General features: G+C 39.3%; 1 protein-coding gene across 1 annotated transcript in view; it reads left to right on the forward strand.

Annotated features, from left to right (window-relative positions):
- The first annotated feature begins 840 nt into the window (after positions 1-840).
- LOC150083670 (uncharacterized) overlaps positions 841-22,344 on the forward strand; it is a 79,378-nt gene continuing 57,874 nt past the window's right edge. Inside the window, exon 1 of the mRNA XM_090377431.1 lies at positions 841-956. The gene's annotated coding sequence lies outside the window, so the exon portion shown is untranslated. The remainder of the gene's footprint in view (positions 957-22,344) is intronic.

Consider the following 22,344-nt stretch of genomic DNA (forward strand, 5'->3'; position numbering starts at 1 on the left):
TAAAAATTCCTAGTGTTATTGACGGGATTCAAACCGGTATTTTTCATCCGTTGTGGAGAAAATGGCGATTATACCAACTGTGCTACTACTGCGCGGGCCAAATAGATATTACTGTTTATAACAACTTATTCATCACAGTTTGTTACCAATGTATTTATTACTTTTTCTTACAATCGAAAATATTTTACAAATGTATTTTTTGCATTTTTTTTATAAAAATATTACATTTCTTAGATTTTTTTGCGGTTTATGAGCAATTTATTATTATTATTATTTATGTACTTATTGAATTTTTATTTATTTATGTATTTATGTCATTTTATTTATTTATTTATTTACCTATTTAATTTAATTATTTTATTATTATTATTTTTGCCTTTCAAAGTTCGTGGCGCACGCTATTTCGTTTCCATGGCAACGCAGGTAAAGGGTAAACGTGAATGCTAAGTTAAAATGAACTCGATGTTTAACGTGTATCAAACTTCAATACCAGATATACAGCAGTGATAGTTATCTTTTTTTTATATATATATATATATAATATTTAATACAAACAGTAACCGTACTAATCTAATTTACAAGTTGTAGTGTTTGTAAGCGATGCAACTGGCGTTCCAATCTGCTTCTCATTGGTCAGAATGTCTACAAGGAAGAAATTACATCATCTTTATAACAGCCAATGAGACGAAGGTAGTTGCTAGCTTCTGAGAAATTCCCAGAGTACTTCCTTGTACAGTGCCTAACTTTGGGGGAGGGAGGGAAGGAGAACGGGGAACGCCACCTAGAGGAAAGCGATGAGGATAGGAAGAGATGCTGCAGCGGAAAATCCAAAATAAAAGGGTTTGTTAAAGTGCTCAAAAGATAAAACTTCTGTGGCAGTGAAGGCCGCATAGTGAGATTATATGTGATGAAAGGTTGTGTTGTGTACTGAAGTTTATCTACTTAAAAGTCTTCGGGTACGTAATTAATTTAAATAATGTTGATATTAGATATAATATTATATTGTATATGAACTGGCAAGCAACAAACATTTCAATATTTATATATTAATGTTAGAATGGAACAGAATGTCAATGTAGAATGTAAATACAAATAGTATTCATCGTTTATAGTGCGTGTGTCATTAATTATTAATTAATGTAACATCTGTTTTATTACTTGGGACCTTACTTTTCAGTAGATAATAAAGTATCACGACTTTACGTTAACCAAAATTGTAAAAATAAAGATAATTGAGTATCAGCAAAGGAGGATAAGAGGTTTGTACCTTTAATCCCAGAGACCTTTTCTTAAACATTCTCTTCAATCGTAAATTATTTTCGAATATCGAGAGCCAATGTACATGGGGATGAGTTCTTTGGCGAAGGTCAAATGTCAGGGTCACAGAAATCATGCAAAATTCTGCCTAATTTTCTGAAAACATCATTAACTGTTATCCAGTTATAATAATCAAGGCCACTCGGAATTTGACCTCATTCATTAAATTTTATTTTAGTCGCCCACAAAGATATTAGTTAAATTTCTCTACATTATTTATATTATATTGTGACAGTTCTTGCTTCTTTAACATTTTACCCAAATAACCTTAAGTACCCATGTATCCAGAATTCTCACATTATAGTGATTTCTGTAATGGCCTGCTTTGGTGAGACTACTATTGAATAATAGGGAGAAAAATTAGGAGAGAGGTTAACATCCTTGAGTCGGATTTTTTTAAAATACAATGTAATATGATTTTTTTATGTCCCAACGTGCTGAAACATAAAATAGTCATTTGGTCGAGAAAATTATGGACACGTCATTATACTAAACCGACCGATGGATACGATTGGAAAACACTGTTCAGTGAAATTAGGTTATTGAACCTAGTATTTATTGTAACTAAAGTGTATATAAGACATCTGAGGTTATTATCATTTCATTGTATATGTTTATATGTAACTGTATTTTTGTTGTATATAAATTTTATTATGGTGTATATATATATATATGTAATATTTATTTTCAGTGTGTTGGGTTGGGGTGCTGACCTGTAAATTGTAATTATCATGGAAAAAATTGAGAATGCCGGCAAGGTAAAAGAGATAACCTGAAATTAAATTAGTATTTATATTTGCCTTATCCGTTTATTTTATTTTTACCTTTCCTGGTTTTAATACACTATTATTATCGTAATATATCTTATATATATATATGAGATGGAAATTTCGTTTTTAATATCCTAATTTATTTAAATCTGATATTTCTTAATTGTATCCAGACTTTATAATTTTTTTAAAAAGTAATTATTTGTCTTTATCTCGGTATTCTTAAATTGTATATCAAAGTAGCTCTTGTATTAACTTTCATAACAAAAAGAACCTTTATTTATATAATTATAATATATATAGTGACTGGCCAATTTATTAGGTACACCGATCTTTTTTATGAAATGGAGCGCTCGTTCAGTAATAGAATAACGTGTTCGAACCGTGAGTATAAAGCATGTGGCAGATAAGTAGGGATGCTGTATGTGCGAAATTCTGTACGAGCATGGGCAATACGAAAGATTTAAATGATTTTGAACGTAGCATGGTAATCATTGCCAGACACACTGGTATGAGCATCTCGGAAACTGTAACCCTGCTGGGATTTTTACGTGCGACTATGTCTCGAATGTATCGAGACTGGTCCAATAACCTCCAGTCAAGGAGATACTGTTATTGGAAACAGCTGGTTGATACGAGAGGCAACAGAGACTGAGAAGACTTGTGAAGGGCAACAGAACGTCGTGACAAAGTACAGTGTAAAGTCTGTTAATTGTCTGACGGCACCAGGGGTTTCCTTCATCTCCGCATTGTGTACTCTGTTTTTGTGACACAGAACTCTGTGGAGGCCAGAGATTTAAAAAGAGTGTGGAACGTCGTGTAGTGTTATGTTCTGTTGTTTCTCTGACCATTTAGCCGTTGAGCCCCTATTCGGACCCACCGTTGCCCACACTTTGCCACGAGGAGGCAGGTCAGGCACCCAGTAGATTAAGTACTCTGGCAGGCCCTGCCACCTCATTTCCAAGGATTTCAGTGACAAGGCATATCGTATTTCCCCATGTATAAGACGCACCTTAATTTTGGGGCCTGAAATTTGAAAAAAAATGTATTACATAAAGTTATTGAACTCAAGTTTTATTCATCATAAAATTCATACAACTCATCACTGTCAAAACTCCCATCTATTAGCTTGTCTTCATCTGTGTATGATGACGAATCACTGTCTTCATATATTGCCTCATCCTCAGTTCCATCTATAGCATTTGAAATGCCAAACTTCTTAAATGACTTGACAACGATATCAATCTTGATATTATCCCAGGATCTTTTCACCCAAGTACAAACTTCTCCTATAGTTGGTTTCTTCACTCTTCCTGCTGGTGTCAAACTGTCCCCAGAAGACTTCATCCATTGGTTCCATTCGTCTCTCATGGCAGCTTTGAAGGGTTTGTTAATGTTGACATCAAGTGGTTGGAGCTGGGATGTCAAGCCTCCAGGTATGATGGCAAGTTTCGTTTTTTGCTCTGCAGCAATCTTCTTCTTTGTATTTTTTGTTATGTGTGCCCTGAACTGATCAAGCACCAATAGGGGGTTTGCGTAAGAGCCCACCTGGTCTCCTGCTCCAAACTTTCTCAAACCGGATCTTCATCCCATCCAACCCTTGTCATGAACGTGGACAATCACTCCTCGAGGAATGTCTTCTTTTGGCATTGTTTTGCGTTTGAAAATCAGCATAGCAGACAGCTTGGTTCCGTCGGTACAACAAGCTAAACAACTGTATAATGGCTCTTTTCATGTCCACTTGTCTTCACAGTTACAGTTTTCACCCCCGTCTTATCAACAGTTATGTTACTTGGGACATCAAATTGAAGGGGGACTTCGTCCATATTTGCAACCCCTCCTGCCTAGGAAGGAGGGAGAGGAGCCAAGAAAAGAAGTTGGGGAAATGGGAAGGGGAAGAAAGCGTTGCGGGGACAACCACAAGGAGGGATCCCTCAGGCGAGTAGGAAATCAGAGGCCACTAGTGGGAGAACATTCAGACAGGTGAGTGAGGACAGAAACAGTACATGACAGAGACAGGAGTGAGTGCAAAAAGATAACAGAGAAAGGCACCCCTTCCCCAAAGAGGGGCGCAGGCACAAGGAGGTGCCTACATGGAGAAATCCCACGCTAGAATAGTGTCATAAGAAAGGGTTTCAACCCCGAAGGATTAGTATGAGGTTGAGGTTCAGCGCCTGAGAGAACAGAACAGGGTTCAGGCAAAGGTGGTCTATTCTAGGGCTGGTAGGACTGCAAGAGTGGGAGCAGTGGCCCAAAGATTTCTTCTATGCTTGAAAACAACGATAAAAATTGTATGAAGGCATTGATTGCTTCCTTGTTGCCAGTTAGGGAATAAGGTGGATCAACGGCTGGAGGAGAATCAGCTGTCTGAGGTCAAGGTAAACTATGCAGTCTGAAGGAGGTGGGTCCCGTCTTCCCCCCTCACTGCACACGCAGATGCCATCTTCAGCAAGGCCAAGCTGTTTGAGACGAACTTTAATGGAACTGTGACAGGTCAACATAAAAGTGGTGTCCAGGTTTGGAGTAAACCAGGCCAAGTTATGTTTGTTTAAGTAGCTAATGTCAGGAATGAATTTATAGGTGACTTCTCATCCAGAGGACCAGCTGATCTGCCATAAATTGGTAAATTTTGACCACAAACACTTCTTATCCAAAACATGATTGTCCTCTGCAAGGGTGGATATAGTGAAAAAGTTAGTTTGAATGTTAGATCTTGCTGCATGTAGGAGGCCACAGAAGGCAATGTGGTGATCTAGAGGGAGATCACTTGGAGAGCTGGAGTGGATGTGGTTCTGCAAGCCATGGTCATACGTAATAAGAAGAGCCACTCGATTTGGTTGATTTTGTTTGCAAATGTTATTCTGTCTACTCTGCGAAACCAGATGGGAGCACCATAAGTTGTTATCTGGAGGGAAAACAGCAGCACACATAAGATTGGGGGTTCTGCCTTTGAATCCCCAGTCCTTGCAGGTTACCCTACTGAGTATCTCTACATACTTCTAAATCTAAATCTACATCTCTTCATAAATGAACATACATACGTTCATTTATGGTCCCATATGACTCTGACATATTTTATTGTGCCTCAGGATTTGAAGTACGCTCCCTGAATATAATAACTGGAGGTCTACGTATGTACAGAATTCCCTTGATGAGGAATATTGTCGTTTTGGTGGTAAAGATTGCTTATGTAGTTCTGTCCACTGTGCAAGAACAGATAGGACGTCATTTACCCACAACTCAAGGACGACCTGGGTGGTACCCTCGACGAGAATGGCCAGATCGCCCGTGTACGCGAACATGGCGTTAAGCTGGAAGGTGTTGCAGAGTCATTCATCCAGCAGCATATTCCATAAAACCGGGCCTAAGATGGAACCTTGAGGGCAGCCTCTAGATGTGGACCTGTTTATGCAATGAAAGAGGACCTTGATAGTGATTTTCCTTCCAGTGAAATAACTGATGACACTGTTGTAGATTTCTGGTGAGCATTAGGCTTGTCTTACCCGGTTATCAGTGGAACATTAATTCCGCCAGGTAAAAAGGACATTTGTCATTTGAGTGAGCTTCCATCCGAAGTCGCCACCCGGGTTTTCACCCATATGTGGACTTCGTTCTCTTTCGTGCATTTTTGTCTACCAATTTAGTAGGATTATTTCAACACACAAAGACCAACTGGTCAACACAAAAAACAAGACATTAGTTAATCAACTAGTTTCGACCATTTGGCCTAGGGACGGGACTATCACATCCACACCACAACTTATCGTCCCCACCACCAGGAGGTACGTCGCTACTTCTAGCTGGGCATCGCCCTACTTCTCTGATACGCGATTTTAGCAAATTCTGCAAAGTAACAAAATATCTATACCGATTTTCAAACAATTCCTTTAAATTAAAAGGAGAGAGAGAGAGAGAGAGAGAGCAAGCGTCCCTCGCTCCAATCTCACTCTAATATCATTATATAGTGGACATTCAAGCACCATGTGGAAGCCTCTCTACAGCACCCCCGCAAGCACATAGCTCCATTGGAGACAGCCCCAGCCGGAACAGCCTTGACTTCAGGCCATGTCCAGTGAGAACAGAACAACTGCCAGACCGAACTGGAGACAGGAACGTCGTCCCCGGTTCACAGTAAGAACTGAAGGTATAAAGGCATACAAGTACCTACCTTTCTCAGAATTGGTTCACTCCATTTCCCAGATGGCCTCCAATTCATCATTAATCCACCTTCGTTCGTGTGTCAAATCCAGCAATTCGGCAGCCTGCCCCACCGGGAACGACCTAACGCCAATATTTTTCTGGAGATTTCTCTTCGGAGAGCATAGTACAGGCATACTGCGCCATACCAAGTCTGCCGGCATATTCCCAGCAAAGACGCACAACGCATCCATGGCCGCGGTCCTGCATGCTCTAATAATGCATAGGAGAGCAAACCTTTGAATAGATATCAGCATCCTTCGGATGTGTGAATGTTCAGTTGACCCTCTCCATTTTAACTTAACAAAAGGACAAATCCGCGGTGAGATCCGTACTAGTGACACAGTCTAGTGATAACGACACGCTTGACGACCAGACCTGAAAGCTCCGAACTCGTAATGACAAGTATACATCGGGTGGGATACATTACGTACAGTCCCAAGTGTGACAGCCTTGCCAGACTCTGAAAAAGAAGATAAGATGGGATGGGACCTTCGTCTCAGCTGTAACACTCCAAAGCACAGCTCAGCTGCTGCCATTAAGCTTTCTTTGCCATGCTCCCTTGCGTGATTGTTTTTCTCCACCACCCAGGCAGGGGGGAGATTACCCTTGGTCGCCTGCCCTCTCGCCATCCCTCTTTTCCCTCTAGTGGGGAATGGGCCTGCTCCACTGATTTGGGAGTCATCTTCTCTATGGACCCTTTATCTCTGTCTTTTCCCCCCAGCCTTCAGTCTCCCTCCCCTTCTCTAACTTATAACCAGCGTCTGAACCATCTCTAATTGCCTGAGCCCCACACCCAAAAACTTAATAACAACATCAGTTGCATAAACAGTAATCCTTTTGGCTGACCCCTATCTGCAGCGTTCTTTTTTTTTTTTTTTTTAAGGTCCTAGCCACTGAAATCTCAGGAAATTAGGTGGCAGGACCTGCCAGAGTAAATAACTATAATACTGGTGTACCTGGTCTGCCTCCACGGGGCAGAGTGTGAACGTTGGAACCCATTAGGGGCCCAGCGGTTAAATGACCAGAGGAACAACGGTACACGACACTACACATATACAAAACCCATAAACTTTTAAACCTCTGGCATTTACAGTGTTCTGTTCCACACCCACAATGTATACTACGCGGAGATGGGGGAAACTCCTGGTGCCGTTTGACACTAAACACACTCTGACCCTCTCCAAGCGCCCCAGTACCATTTTAGCCATCTGGGTGCACAGTGTTCTTATTGCTTTGATCTAGCGTTTATTAGAGTGATCTCAGTGTTCCAATAAGAGACTTCTTATTAACCTGTGCAGTTAATAAGAAGTCTCTTATTGGAACACTCAGTGGTTGGCCGCACTTCCACGCAGTCCGGGGTGGGCGACCAGAGGACTCCTGGTCGGCTAAGTAGGCCTTGATCGACGGACTTTGTCGTTCAAAAGTGACTTGTGTAGTGTGGGACTATTCTGGATATGAACATTGTTTCCATATAGCCATTGTAATCAATAAAAGTACTGTTGCATAAATTGTATAATACAACCATGTCTACCAGAATAAGCTTTCTCTTAAGGCATTGGACAGTGAGGTGATGGACGTTGTTGTTACTGGCGGTTCTGCCACTGCGGATGGCAGAGCAAGGACCGAAATGCCAGGTACGGCACATGTAGTGCTTGAGCGACTTGTTGCAGACCAAGAAGACTTGATGGAAGGAGATTCTTCCACTCGACGGCTGTCGATTCATTTCAGAGAACTGCCGCGAAGCGGCTCAGACAGGACTCCTCCGATGAGGAAGGAGATCCACAGAAAAACTTCAAAGACATGAAAGTTGTGCGTCAGCGACTCCATGACTACATGTTCAACCACTCGAACAAAGTCAACAGAGCGGCTATGTGCGCCATTTTGGGAATGTGGGACAAGCTGGAAGCCAAGGCTATCGAAGTATACGCCGAGAACCAGTCGCTAAAGGCAATGTTGAAGAGCCAGTCCTCTGTCAACGTCGTACGCGGATGTCGTGCGAAGCCAGAAGAGCTCAATTCCTAAGAAGTCGGTTGTGAACGCCGTTCTGATAAAGTCTGACTCAGATACTCTAAAGACCAGTGAGGCCGTGAAACAAGTTGTTTTGCAGTCTGTGAAGCCTGTTCTGAAGAGCGTAAATGTTCAACGTATGAGAACTATAAGACCGAGGTCCCCAAGAAGCCCGGCAAACGTCTCATCATCTACGATGTAGATCCAGATGTCGAGAAAGATTTCCTGTCTGAGATGTACGAGCGTAACTTCAGTTCGTGTGGTGTTAGTAGATCTCTTTTCCAGTCGAGTACCATTGTTTGGTCGGTTTCAAAGGTTATAAATAAGGACACTAAGAACTGGATCATCACTAAAATCACCTTCACATTAGTTAGAACCGGGCAACTCGGCTCACCAGTTCAAACTTGTCATGGTCACTCGATTTATACTTGTATAACTTAGCCTTTAAAATTTTTGTTCTTGTCTTGGTTTTTGTTTCTTGGGAACCCACAGCGTCCGCATACGTTTTTGGCTTATAAACTCTATCTTCCGTTAAAATTTCTAGCTTAGCCTTTAGTTGCTTATTCTCAAGCGTCAACGTTTGAACAGCGTCAGCCATCTTATCCCAGTAATTCATAACAATATCTACTTCTTTTCCTGTGGCTTTATGATGTTACTATATGAAACCTTAGCTGATGTCGATAAAAAAAAATTACTGTATTAGGGTTACCCGTAAATGAAATTACATTAACCCGTATTCGTGTCTGTAAATTGCGTGTGTTCTCTGATCGATTTGCCTGTTTTGCTGGACGAAAAAACCTCAGTTTCTGAGGGGAAAAACCTTGCTATCTACGCCTGAGACCGACTAACTCAGCCACGGAGTGAAAAAAGCCCACAAAAGTTCCTCCCGTCATCGACGGGATTCGAACCCGGGCCTTTTCCACCCGGTGTGGGGAGGACGGTGGCGGTACCACTGTGCTACCCACGCAGACAGCTGATGTCGATAGTAATTCAGTTCCTCCAAACCCGTCTGGTTGAGGAGCTCAGCGTCGGTCTGTACCATTTTCTCTGGAGAATACAGCCTTGGACTCGCCAGTGAAAAGTACATGGGGAACCCAAGATAGGAGGAGGAAAAGATACCCAAGAGAGTGCTGAGTGAAGTCGCCGATCGGATCTTACCCAAGGAATTAGCAGTCCCGATCGGATCTTACCCAAGGAATTAGCTTAACCAATTAGCAGTCATGAATTCATACCCAGCCATGTGGCTGGGATACCAAGATCATCCTATCCAGTGTACACAGGATTGGTGTCAGGGTTTGTAATCCTACCCTGGAAGACAGGAATAGCTTGTTCAGTTGATAATCATACCCTACCATAGGTTAGGTTAACGTGATCCTATCCTCATGGAGAGTTAACTGGTCATGTGATTGTTTTGGTCAGGCTAGTTAGAATTAGGTTTAGGTCGACAGTGGTCTAGTCAGGGTTGTCTGTTGTTGGACAAGTCCAGGAAGTGAAGTCGGCTGCAAGAGTATTATTTCCAGTGAGACGATCCAGGAAGAATAGCCTGTTCCAGATTAGGACAGGTACAGGAAGTGGTAGTCTAGGTTGGAGAATCAATGTGTGTGTGCCCAGGAAGGTCAGCGGAGGGAGCCTTTGAACTAGGAGTCACTGGCTTCCAGTGACCCAGGACATGGGATTATTGATCTTCGTACGAATAGATCTTGGATAAATCGTGAGAAGGCTTTGTAATAGTTCTCGTCGTTTAAGAAGAGATGTTCCTGCCCGCGGGTATTTCCTGAATAGTAGTATAAAGGATAGATCTTAGGTCTTTATATGAGGACCATTAATACACAAGGTCCCAATCTTCAATGCCACCGTAGTGACAGTGCGGATTCTCTGAGATACTCAGGGAGAACAGTTTACTGTTGATAGAGCCATGCCCCATTAGAAGAAAGGTGGTGTGAAGGCCAGAAGAAAATCAGGCAGAAGGCTAAGGAAAGACTTGAGTAATGCTGGGAAAAACCTTTTTCGTGATAGGACCATTACGTGAATCAATCTATCTAGTCTGCCAAGTCTGAAGCAGAAATGCAGCAAGGCGCTTTTTCTCAAGCTTGAAATCAACGGTGAGATCTATAGTGAAGCCCAAATAGGTGGCAGGGAAGCTCCTGGAGACACAAAAGTGAAGACCATGACGAATAATCTCCAGATCCAGGAGGGGGGGAAAGAACGGCCACAAGAACGTGGAGGACCAGGTTAGGTTAGCCTTCTCTGTACAGCAGGCATGGGTAATTGTTAAAAAGATGCTTCTTTGGATGGTATCCAGTTTTCTTAGGTTTCGATTGATGACTGCCTGGGGAAACCAAACCCCTGCAGCATAAGTGATCACAGGCAAGAATACAGTATAGCTTTATATAGGAGTGAGAGGGTGCGCCATTTGAAGCCCCAGTCACGCCGGTTCACTCGAGCAACAAGGGCAGTGTATTTTCTTACTTTTGTCTGTAGATATTGCAGGTGCAGTTAAAATGAAAGTTTAGAATCTAGAATAACACCCAGATGTTTGAGTTGGGTTCCGAACTTAACTGTCTCCTCTGGTGTTCATCGACATCTAGGTTACAGAGGTTAACTGTGTCTTGTCTCTTGTATAGAGGACTGGCAAAGAGTTCCCAGTTTACACTATTTATCGAAGATCGATTAATATTGTACCTACTTATGGGTGTTGGATCCAAGGAGTGCAAAAGATGGTATGTAATAGCCCTGTGGTCCGAGGTGGTCCATGTCTCGTTAACGTGCCAGCCAGAAACTTTGTTGGAAATGGACCTAGTGGCTATGGTAATGTCGAAGCAACTGGGTTAACATGGACCAGAAAGCTTTCGCTACCCCGTTCAATCCATGCCGCTACGAATCCAGACTAAAGGAGGAAGGCAGTATGGTATATGTACCTATAAAAGTAACTGCTCAATGTACAGTAAGAATAAAAACATAATATCGTAAATAAACAATGAATATCATATTAATATGTGCTTGACGCATGTATTTATATTATTACATGAACATCGGAGGTAGCAAAGGCACATGATGCAAGAAAGCAATCTTATATAGCACGAGCCAAAAAAAAACCCTTATTTCACCCATCCACTCGCTCCAAATGTCTCTCAAATTCTGCTTTGAATCTATTTAAGCTATCAACTTCTACAACGATAGATGGAAGTTTATTCCAGCAATCAACCACCCGCTGGCTAAAGGCAAATTTCCGCACATCTATCCTACAACCGTCTTTCCTCAATTTGAATTTATGCCCTCTCAGGCGATTATTCTGAGCAAGAGGAAGAATCCCATCAGCACTGAGCGTGCTCAAACTATTCAGGGCTTTAAACACCTCAATCAGATCACCTCTCATGTGCCTAGTCTCCAAACACTGTAATTTGAAAAACTTAAGCCTTTCTTCGTAAGAGCAACCCTTTGTTTCATTCACTAATCAGCAATATTCAGCATTCTAGTGTAAGATTAAGCTAAGCTCGAACAAACTATTCCTTATCTCAGCTGTCTGATTTAAAAAAGAAAAAAAAAAAAAGAAATGAAAACCAAATTCTGGCATTAAATGAGATGAGCGCTTTTTGGAGTGATATGAGCTGCTCATCTCTGAGCTTCTGTCTAACTGCCTAGTGTTTACAGTTGCCAACTGTCCGGTGTATACCTTCGCCTGGACACTTTTTTTTTTCTGAAAGAGGGAAGTGGTAATCAGTACGTTATTATATTTCGGTGAGATTATCAAAAGATACGGATAGAATAAAACTATGGCTTATGGAATAGCCACTTCGTTATCTCTACTGGAAAAATTCCTATATATATTACTGACAGAATCCTATTGGCTGTCCTATCAGCCTGTCCTATACACTGTTGAAAAAATTCATATTAGAGCATATAGCTACTCCCAAGTCCTTTTCATTTAGAGACTGGTATCTTACAATTCACGAGAAGTCAGGAGAGAAAGTTCGAATGAATCAGATAGAGTTATTTGATACATGAGCATACCGAAACCGGCCGTCGCATTTTTGGAAGCTGCGCTGGCAATTTTCTGTTGTGATTTCTTGAAGTCGAACAGGACTTTGATGGTCATATTGACAGTACAACCAATAAGATTTCACAGACCTCTGATAGGCTTCGACATAGTATATGGTATCCTACTGGTTTCCCACATCTTTGTGATCTATACAACTATCAGTCCTACAGTTTGCTTCATTTGTACCTGTCTCTCAGCAGGCTTGAATTATTAACAGTTTATACATGTAATTCTCAATTTTCAGCTCTGGCGTGACAATTGTGTGGATGGGAAGGAGAGAAAAATACTAAGAACAACAACAACCTGTAAAGTCGTACTAATTAAAGACTTGCATAATAAATTTAAAATCATATAGTAATAAGATTTCCAGGAGCCTGAACCAACCTAGCTTACTAAATACGATCGTTCCCGTAATATCCTGTTATGATTTAAATGGTTTGCACTTATTTTTTAAAGAAAAGGAACGGATAAATCTGTTACATGCTACTGATGTGATTTGATTATAAATAAATGGTAATTGTAACTTTCAAAGAAAATGCTGCTTACCTGTTTTGCAACTCGTGACGACAGTGGTTCCCTGTGACCTATATATTTGAACTTGTTTTGCCTCTTTGGATTCTACATGTCTGGTGTCCAAACGTTACGATACAACGAAGCTTTTTTATTTTTTCAACATTATTGCTTAAATTTTTACTGAAAATTTCTTGATATAACATTGTCAATCCAAATATGACCTCAAAACACGATTTCAAGCTTCAGAAAATTCAAATCATGTGGAGTATAAAATTATATAATACAACAGCACCTTACTTATAATCTAATGAGTAAAATGCATTTCTTGGATAGGTTTTCGCTTTTTTTGTAGAATGCAATGTATACGTTTGGTAATTTGAAGTAGTAGATAGCTACTGCAAGCTAAGGTTCCAGAGCTTTTAAATGTATCAAGAGAGAGAGAGAGAGAGAGAGAGAGAGAGAGAGAGGTGGTAAGTAGTAAGAAACAGAATGATGAATAAATATTATGGGTGGCGATCACACAGGATTCGGTGCTTGATATAAGTATTTCAAGTTTAATGGCTAACTTTGATAATGATACACGGTTTGTTTTTGCTTAATGATGTTAATCGGGGTATATAACTTCAACAAGAGCTAATCGGATGAGCTTAGAAATGGCATTTAAAGTATAATATTGATAAATGAAAGTAGTGCAGCTGTCGTTGTAGTAGGGTTTTAGGCGCACAGCGACAAGACCATATCGTACCGTTTACATTATGTACGTAAATTGCTTGCGTCCTGTGGTCGATTTGCCCGTTTGCTGGACGAAAAACTTCAATTTCCAGAAGAAAACTGTACATTTTCGCCTGAGACTAGCTAACTCAGTTACGTTGAGAAACAGACCCATAAAAATACTTCGCTTCATTGATGAGATTTGAACTCAGGCTTTTCCAACAGGTGTGGGAGAAAACAGTGATTATATCAACTATTCTATCCCCGAGGGCATTTAGGTAGCATTAATAATTCTAAGATAACATAAGACCGTGTTTGGGCAATTGAAAACTGAAGGTAGTTGATAATGAAAAAAGACCTAGGGGTAACTGTACAGTCCGATATGGAGTTCTTTGAGCAGTGCAGGCAGGCTGCCAGAATAGTTTATGGGGTTCTGGCAATGAAACACGGGAATACTGCCAGCACGGACACGAGTTTCCGGGAGAAAAAATGAATGCTACTCACGCCTGAGAGCAACCAACGCAGCCACATTGAGGAAGGACGGTGATTATACCAACTGTGCTACCCACGAGGGCCTAGTTTAGGAAGGATGTATATCTGTTAGATCGAGTACAAAGAAAAGTTGGGACACAAAGAGGTATTCATAACAAAAAAGGCTTCAGTTCTATAAATAAATCAACACGTGGAAATTACACAACTGCGTGGAGGTCTAATTGAAGTGTTCAAAGCTTTGAAAGAGCTCAGTAAAGTAATGGTGCAGCAAATTGCTGATGGCAATTTGCTGCTCCTCGAGAGCATCCACGAGAGGAAACAACTTTAAATTGAGAAAGAACGGTTACAGGTTAAAGGTGTGGTAATTTTTCTTTAGCCATCGAGTAACTGATTATTGTTATAAATTTCCACTAGTCTTACAGAAGTTGTTGTTGTTATTTAGTTTTTAGGAGCATTAGCAACTAAGGCCATATTGCTACAGGATATGCGGTGATCGTTCCCTGTCCTTTCCGCATCCGGTGGTGATGGGCTCGAACCCCGGTCTAATCAAGAAGCGTGTGCTACGCACTGCTGCTCCTTCCCACCTGGCTACGGAGGTGGCCCCTTACAGAAGTAGGAACTGTATTAAGTTCTGGTATATACCACTGTAATTGAGTCACTACAAGAATCACAGAACATAAAACTTTTCTAATACACAAGTAGAAAGTTTGAATATATTTAAAGGACTGGACACATTATAATAATAATTTATTATACATGTATTTTATTTTTCTTGGTTTGTGCTATATAAGTTTGCTCCCTTGCATCATTTTACCAATACTAAAACTAATTTAATGATAATAAAAGCAAGCACAGTATTATGTATTGTATGTGATAACATAGTTCAAAATACCGACAATAGATGGAAGCAGGGTGGCCAGAGGTGAGGATATCCATTTTTGCAAGTGTCAGTAGTTGAAGAGAAATATACATATTATTCATAAATAAAAAATAAATTCTTTAATAAATAACAATAATAAAATTATTCTGGGCCATATGACTAAATAACAAGTACATGGCAGCCAGTACGCTTGTTAGGAGTTCATGTACATACGCGTTCACACAAAAAAAAGTTAGTTCATTGTTAAGAGCAGGGGTGGGCAACTTTTTTCGTCAGCGGGCCGAATGAAATTTTCGTATCATGATGCGGGCCGAATGAAATTTTCGCATCATTATGCGGGCCGGAATAGATTGAACGATTTAATAAAAAAAATCAGAACCTAAAAAATGTTATATTACTTGAATTACCAAATTATTAATGTATTTTAAAAAAAATATATCTGAATGTCCAATTATCATTGAAAATGCGGCATTCGGCATCAATTTTTCTTTTTTTTTTTAATTGGCTCATTTTATGGGCTATAAATTATATTAAATTAAAAATTGTAATAATTAGAAAGGCATAAAACATAAAATATCTCGCACCAATATTATTTTTTTCAATAAGAAGTCAAACCCAAAGGAACTTCGTTCGATCGATGCTACAATAATAATTAGGAAATAACTCTTTGACGCTGCGTAGAATCACTTGGTTACTGTTGTACTGGCCGCGATTCCCGATTGAACAGAATTAAGCCGAACGTTTACGGCGAGTGTAGTCAGGTATGGATTTTCTATATTTATACATTTACCGAGGGGGCCGGATTCAACGTCGTCGCGGGCCGGATGTGGCCCGCGACGGCGGCTGTTGCCCACCCCTGGTTAAGAGTGTACTACTTTGTTGGCTGCCAAATGTTCAATACAAATTCTAATATTGTTCCAATAAACCTATAAAGCTGAATGTATTTTATGAAATCATTTAGCAGTTTGCCTGTTATTTGATCGTAGAAACGATGATTTTTTCATCTCTCCAAACAGGCCAATCAACCATACAATACATGCAGACATGATACTCATGAGCGCTAGTGATAATCAAGTTCATTCTAGCAGCGAACAGTTAAAGGATTTGGTTGACAACTCGAATTTGTCAATCAAAAAACAGTCTGTTTTATGGTCAGTTTGCCTGTCATGTTGGATGAAAACCACTGTTTCTGATAATTAAGCAGTCCTCACCCAAGAGCGACTAATTCGGTCGAGTTAGTCGGTCTCGGGAAAAAAACTGAGTCGATAAAATAATGGATAGAATATGGCGCAAGTAGTTTCAGCAAGGGACCATAACGTGTGATTGATAGCTGGGTAAAGCAAGCCCTACATTTATCAAAATCAAATTTAGATTTATTTGTTTGGAACTATTGGAAGCTTTCATATGGACAGAAGAAGTATTAAGAATTTTGATGTAAGGTAGATTTTGATATACCGTACTTTATTCTTAAAGGCCATAGCACACCTGCTGGAACCCCAAGTTTTAATAAAAGATGAGTTCAAAGTGGAATGCAGAATACAAGGATCTCATTTACATGAAAATAATTTTGGCAAGGCAAGTTTTAAGAATATAGTAGTTTAATCAAGGAAAACAAGAACAGAAAATCGCGATCTTTTTCATTTTACATTTGTATATGCAGCAAAATAACGCGATGGCGAGAGAAGATGGCTCAATAGTGGGCAAGGTTGCTCAAAGATGGATCAAACCTTTGTGAAAAGATTTCACTAAGTTTTGATCATTTGATTCAAGGTACCCAGAAGAAAGATAACATATACATCAGCTTTAAATGGTTGTTGTTAAGGGGAAAATTACAGGGGCTCAGGACTGTGATATCAAATGAGTGTCCTTCATTTCTTTATTTATTGCAGTTAAAGCGAACAATATGGTCATTAGCGATAACGAATGCTGCTATCTCTACTAGATGGGTCGAAAGGGGGAAACTAGTTGTACAATAATGCGTTTAGATCAATTCTCCACCCCCCTTGCCCGCCCAAGAAGTTATGAGAATTCCAGGGCCATTACTGTAAGAAAATTTCTGTGTTCGAATGTATATTTAAACCTTTTGTGGTCCTAAATATCTGGAACCCTAAGCATGTTCCTGTGCACAAACATGCCACTGCAGCTGTAATTACTGAAACTGGCATACCACCAAGAAAAATGGTTTCCTCTTTTGAATGTTACATTGAGAAAGTGTAGATTTCAGCAGATTAAAATAAGTCCGAAAATCTAATGTGAAGTAAGTGGGAAGAGTGATTTTCTTGCGATCACCAGGTCCGAGTTTACAATAAATCACGAATACAATTGTTAATTGTATTTAGCAGTCATGGGTTTGAACGACGGTCCACTCGAAGGGTATGATATTGTACTCTCATTGCTCACCACTCGTCTGCGTCAGGCCTAAAGGCAGAAAATAAATTTGACAGAATGAAGTAAAGAGGTTGTCAGCCAAATGTCAAAAATAGATTAAATAATTGCTTTTGATTTCCTGGAAAGACAACTGAAATAATGAAGTCTCAATATATACAGCATTTGTAAATTGTATATTCTATGATAAACTTGCCTCTTTATGGAAAAAAAAAAAAACAAAAAACCCGAAAACATATAGTTCTTGCCCAAGGAGCGAAAAATATGGCAAAAATTTTTGCTTTTGCAACATGCAAAAGTTTTTTTTTGCGTTATTGACGGTATTCGAATCCACGCCTTTTCCACACTGTGTGAATGGGAGGGTAATTATAACAACTGTGCTACACGCAGAGTAACCTTCCCGTACACAGGGACTGGAATCTAGACTTTCTCACAGTGTGGATAACCAGCGATCTTAACCATCGCCAAAGAGTGAAACCCTTGCAGGTAGCATGTGGACATAATCACCGTTCTCTTCACACTGGATGGAAAAGGCAGGCCTGAGTTCTAATCTCGTCAATGGCTCGAGTAATTTTTATGGACTTTGTTTCAGAACTTGGATAGACTTTTTTTGTCTCAAGCATGGTTTTTTCCCCCAGAAATTCGGGTTTTTCGCCCAGCAAACAGGCAAATCGAATACAGAATACCCGCAATTTACAGACATAGTGTTGTGTCAGTTGTCTAACGGCACCATGGGTTTCCCCCATCTCTTTACAGACATAGTGTGTGTTTAGTGTCAAACGGCACCAGGAATTTCCCCCATCTCCACTATAATATAATGATGCCTCAGAACTTTAGTTGCTTTGGCGCTAACGCAGACACCCACAGTCGAAGGCTTGGAGACAACTTTTGTCATACGCCAACAAAAGCCTTTGAAATATTGAAAGCAATCGTGTGGTATGTAATAAATCTTTTATATAGCATTTATGTACTGCGATTATTGTTCTTTCAGAGCGTGTGAAAAACGCCTAAGTTCGAGCTCTCGCGTCACTGTTTATAGAATCAACGTAACCCCCCCCCCCCAGCGCGTGGAAAAGACCTAAGTTCGAACCCCGTCGCTAATAGGGGAAATTTTTATGGGTCTTTTTCATAACGTGGCTTAGTTGGTCTCAGGCGAGGGAAACATCGTTTTTTTTTTTTTTTCACGGAAACTTTCTCGTCCAGCAAACAGACAAATCGACCCATACATACGCAATTTACCGACATTATATATACGGCGCAAATATGGCCAAAGTCGCTGATTAAACGAGTTCCGCAAAGACTATGTGCTGTATACTTTAGGACAAAGAAGGTGTTCTACAAAGTATTAAAATCTGATTGGTAAACGTTTATCTTTTTTTCTTTGTCTCGATTTTTTGGTAACATAGTAATATTCAAATATTAGTAACATTTGGAAACGGAATCGAATGTAGGCCATTTTCAAAATCTGAGAACGTAGTGCCGATGTGCCCTTTGCTATCTCAGGTGTGTAATAGTTTACCTTTTAATAGTTTTGAAATATAAATTTGTTCATACAATCCGGTAACGTCTTGTATGAGTATGGATGGAGGTAACTCGGGATTTTTTTTTTTTTTTTTTTTTTGCTAGTGCAGCATAAGCCTCAGGCTTCCTGGCTCCATATGGCTAATAATAATAATTTTTTTTTTTTTTTAGGAGCATTAGCAACTAAGGCCATATTGCTCCGGGGATATGCGGTGGTCATTCCCTGACCTTTCCGCATCCTCCATATTTGGTGGCTCACGGGCTCGAACCCCGGTCTAATCAAGAAGCGTTTGCTACGCACTGCTGCTCGTGCCCACCTGGCTACGGAGGCGCCTAATAATAATAATAAAAACACCAAGACAATGAGGAAATAGAATAAAGATAATCATTGGGCAGTTGGGGAAAGAAACCTTTGATTAAACCACTATTTTTACCCATTATCTTCCTGAAATGACCTGTGTATATTGAACGTGTATTTCCTGTTTGTTCATTTCTGGGATGAAAAACCGAGTTCCAATAACGGTTGTGGTGACTGTTCTAGCAACAATGGTATATAAATTACACACCTCGTTAATTTAGAGAGCCGTGAGACACACTGTCATTAAGATTTCTCATTGTCATTGTTTTTTTTGTCCGTACAATATTAAAAATTCGTTTGAGCGTTTTTCAGTCTCTAGGTGCTGACGATTTGCCAATAGCGCGTGAAACATCAGTATCTTACATACCTCATGATTTTCCAGCAATGGTCTCGATAAGAACCAATCATATCACTTCATAACTGAATCAGGATGCAAGTTCCATTATCATGAAGGTTTTGTAGATATTCATTTGTATGAAAACAGGTTGATTATAAACGGACACATATTTTTGATAATATATGTCAACTCGACTTTATTTACTTGGGAAAACAGTTTGTTTACCAGTGCGTGCCAATGAAAGCTTGAAAATTTTCACAAAGATTGCTTCTTTTGAAGCCTTCATCCTTAAATATTCCAAAACTCATCATATTATCTCATCACTTCTTATCCCTTTTGGATAATATAGTAGCTTTGAACCCTGTTCTTCCATACTGTATACAATGACCTAGCTCATAATCTAATCTCAACAAGCAGTTTTATGGACCTTTTTCCCAAACGACAATAAATTCAACTTACAGACATGACATATTGACATTCCATGGTGCTTGCTATTGAAAACGCAACCCAATCTCAGAACCAGTTTTGAACCCTGTTCTTCCATACTGTATACAATGACCTAGCTCATAATCTAATCTCAACAAGCAGTTTTATGGACCTTTTTCCCAAACGACAATAAATTCAACTTACAGACATGACATATTGACATTCCATGGTGCTTGCTATTGAAAACGCAACCCAATCTCAGAACCAGTGCCGGCCACAAACATGTTCAACCGGTTCTGTCGAACAGGGCCCACGCTCAAAACAATATTGTTGATTAATGTATTAAATTTTATTCGTATTTAAAATTTTTGTTCAGTATCATATAAAATTATTTAATTATGTCTTAGTTAAAATTTTGAAAAATTAAAAAAATCACTATTACAAAAACACCCTGCATAAGTTTTGCACAGGACCCTAGGCAGGCCCGGCCTTAGGCATAGGCCAGCTGCCTAGGGCCTCCAATTCAAGGGGGGCCCCCAGTTACAGAGGCAAATGGGTTAAATAATGATGACCGAGTAATAAACAGTGTTCGGATGAATGGAATTACTGTTAACTCTGCCACACTTTCTTTTCACAAAAATCCTAACGTTTCTTTTCTCTCACGTTCCCTCGTTTGTTTTACTGCCTCCTTTCCAAATTCACAAAAATGGTGACCGTTAATAGGCCCGGGTACATTGTACCCCCTGCACAACGATAGTTACGCCACTGGTAACTAGACTGTTTTTCATAAAGAAGTTATTGAGCGCTTTAAAGCGAGGCCCCGCGAGAGTGAGGACCCCAGCTTGCGCCTTACGGTAAATGTGGCTCTGTTGGTAATTCGAGATGATACAATTATCCAGGAATGACGAGCTATTCGTATGGTTAAAATAAAATTAATGTTTCGGTCTTCTTTTTGAGACACAATTTTTTAAATAAATCGAATTACATTTCAATCGCAAATCCGCATTTATCAGTGGCGAGATACTCCTCGAAAGATCAATTTGTAGTTTAAGGGAAGGTCCGAATATCAATTTAATTTCCTTATTAATAATAAAGTCCTTCAGGAGAAATGAACACCTACCTAGGTGTCGATGAACAGTTTGAAGAAACTAAACTTATAAAATATTTATAAAATACCTCGTAATGTTATTTTGAATAAAAATAACTTCTAATTAATAATGAAATTTCTCCCAAGTTTATTATTACCTAGAAATCACTAATTTCTTTTAAAAAAATCGTATTACAATTTTTTGGACGTGAATATTTTGCATTTATATTCTTATAAAATCAATAACTACGGAAAAAGGTTAGGAATTCAACATATACGTATAACATCCTGTTTTAAAACAATTTTACTGGATTTTGAAATGAATTAAGTTTATTAGCAAGGAAAAGTAAAGAAATAATTCAATAATATTTAATAAAAAATGGGGATAAAATAATTATAAACAAGTCTTCTTGCAAGTAAACATTGGTATTTGATGAAATGCTTTTATTATATAAATTTTAACAAGAGTATATTTTAATTTTATTAGATTAAACATGCTTTCTTTGCAGGATTCCTTTAATTGATTTGATTTAACACACCCTTAAATGTCTTACATCGGAGAAAGAAAGTTTGAATCAGGTGCACAGAAACGAAAGAGAAAAATGTTGCAGGAAGCATTGATTTCAAAAGGCGCTATTTTGGAGTATTTGCCCCCAACAACAGAAGATACTGGATCCGAAAAAAACACCACTGAAGCGTCACGATTTGAAGAACGCTTGAAAACAACTCCACTTACAAACCCACCAGTAATGATATTAGTTCCATCTACATCCTTAACAGAAACTCAGTTTGAAAAATCAGAATCATGTGCACTTGACTGGAGTGATATTGTTATGTGGCCAGTACTTCTGAATAATAGTCAACTAGTCTTTTTGATTGATAAAGGTCCAAATAGGGTTATTAACTTTGATTTTCCTCTGGATGAGAATAATAGGCACTTTTCTGTGTCATACTACACTCGGAAACTTTTAAATGGTGAATTAATGGACCGTCGTTGGCTGGTTTATTCTAAAAATCTTGACTGTGTTTTTTGCTTCTGTTGCAAGTTGTTTTCTGATTCAAAAAAACAAATTTTCAAGTATTGGATTTAAAGACTGGAAGAACCTTTCTGCACTAATAAGAGAACATGAATTTTCAACGAAACACATAGAGTCACAAAGGAAATGGATTGAGTTTGAAAATCGTTTAAACAAAAATCAAACACTTGATAAGGAATTGCAAAAATCGATCGCGAAAGAAAAATTACATTGGAGCGGTGTACTAGAACGTATTTTAGCTATCGTACAGTTTCTGGCACAGAA

This window comes from Mastigoproctus giganteus, chromosome 7 (assembly GCF_048544385.1).
Source record: "Mastigoproctus giganteus isolate SK-2022 chromosome 7, ASM4854438v1, whole genome shotgun sequence".
Lineage (NCBI taxonomy): Eukaryota > Metazoa > Arthropoda > Arachnida > Uropygi > Thelyphonidae > Mastigoproctus > Mastigoproctus giganteus.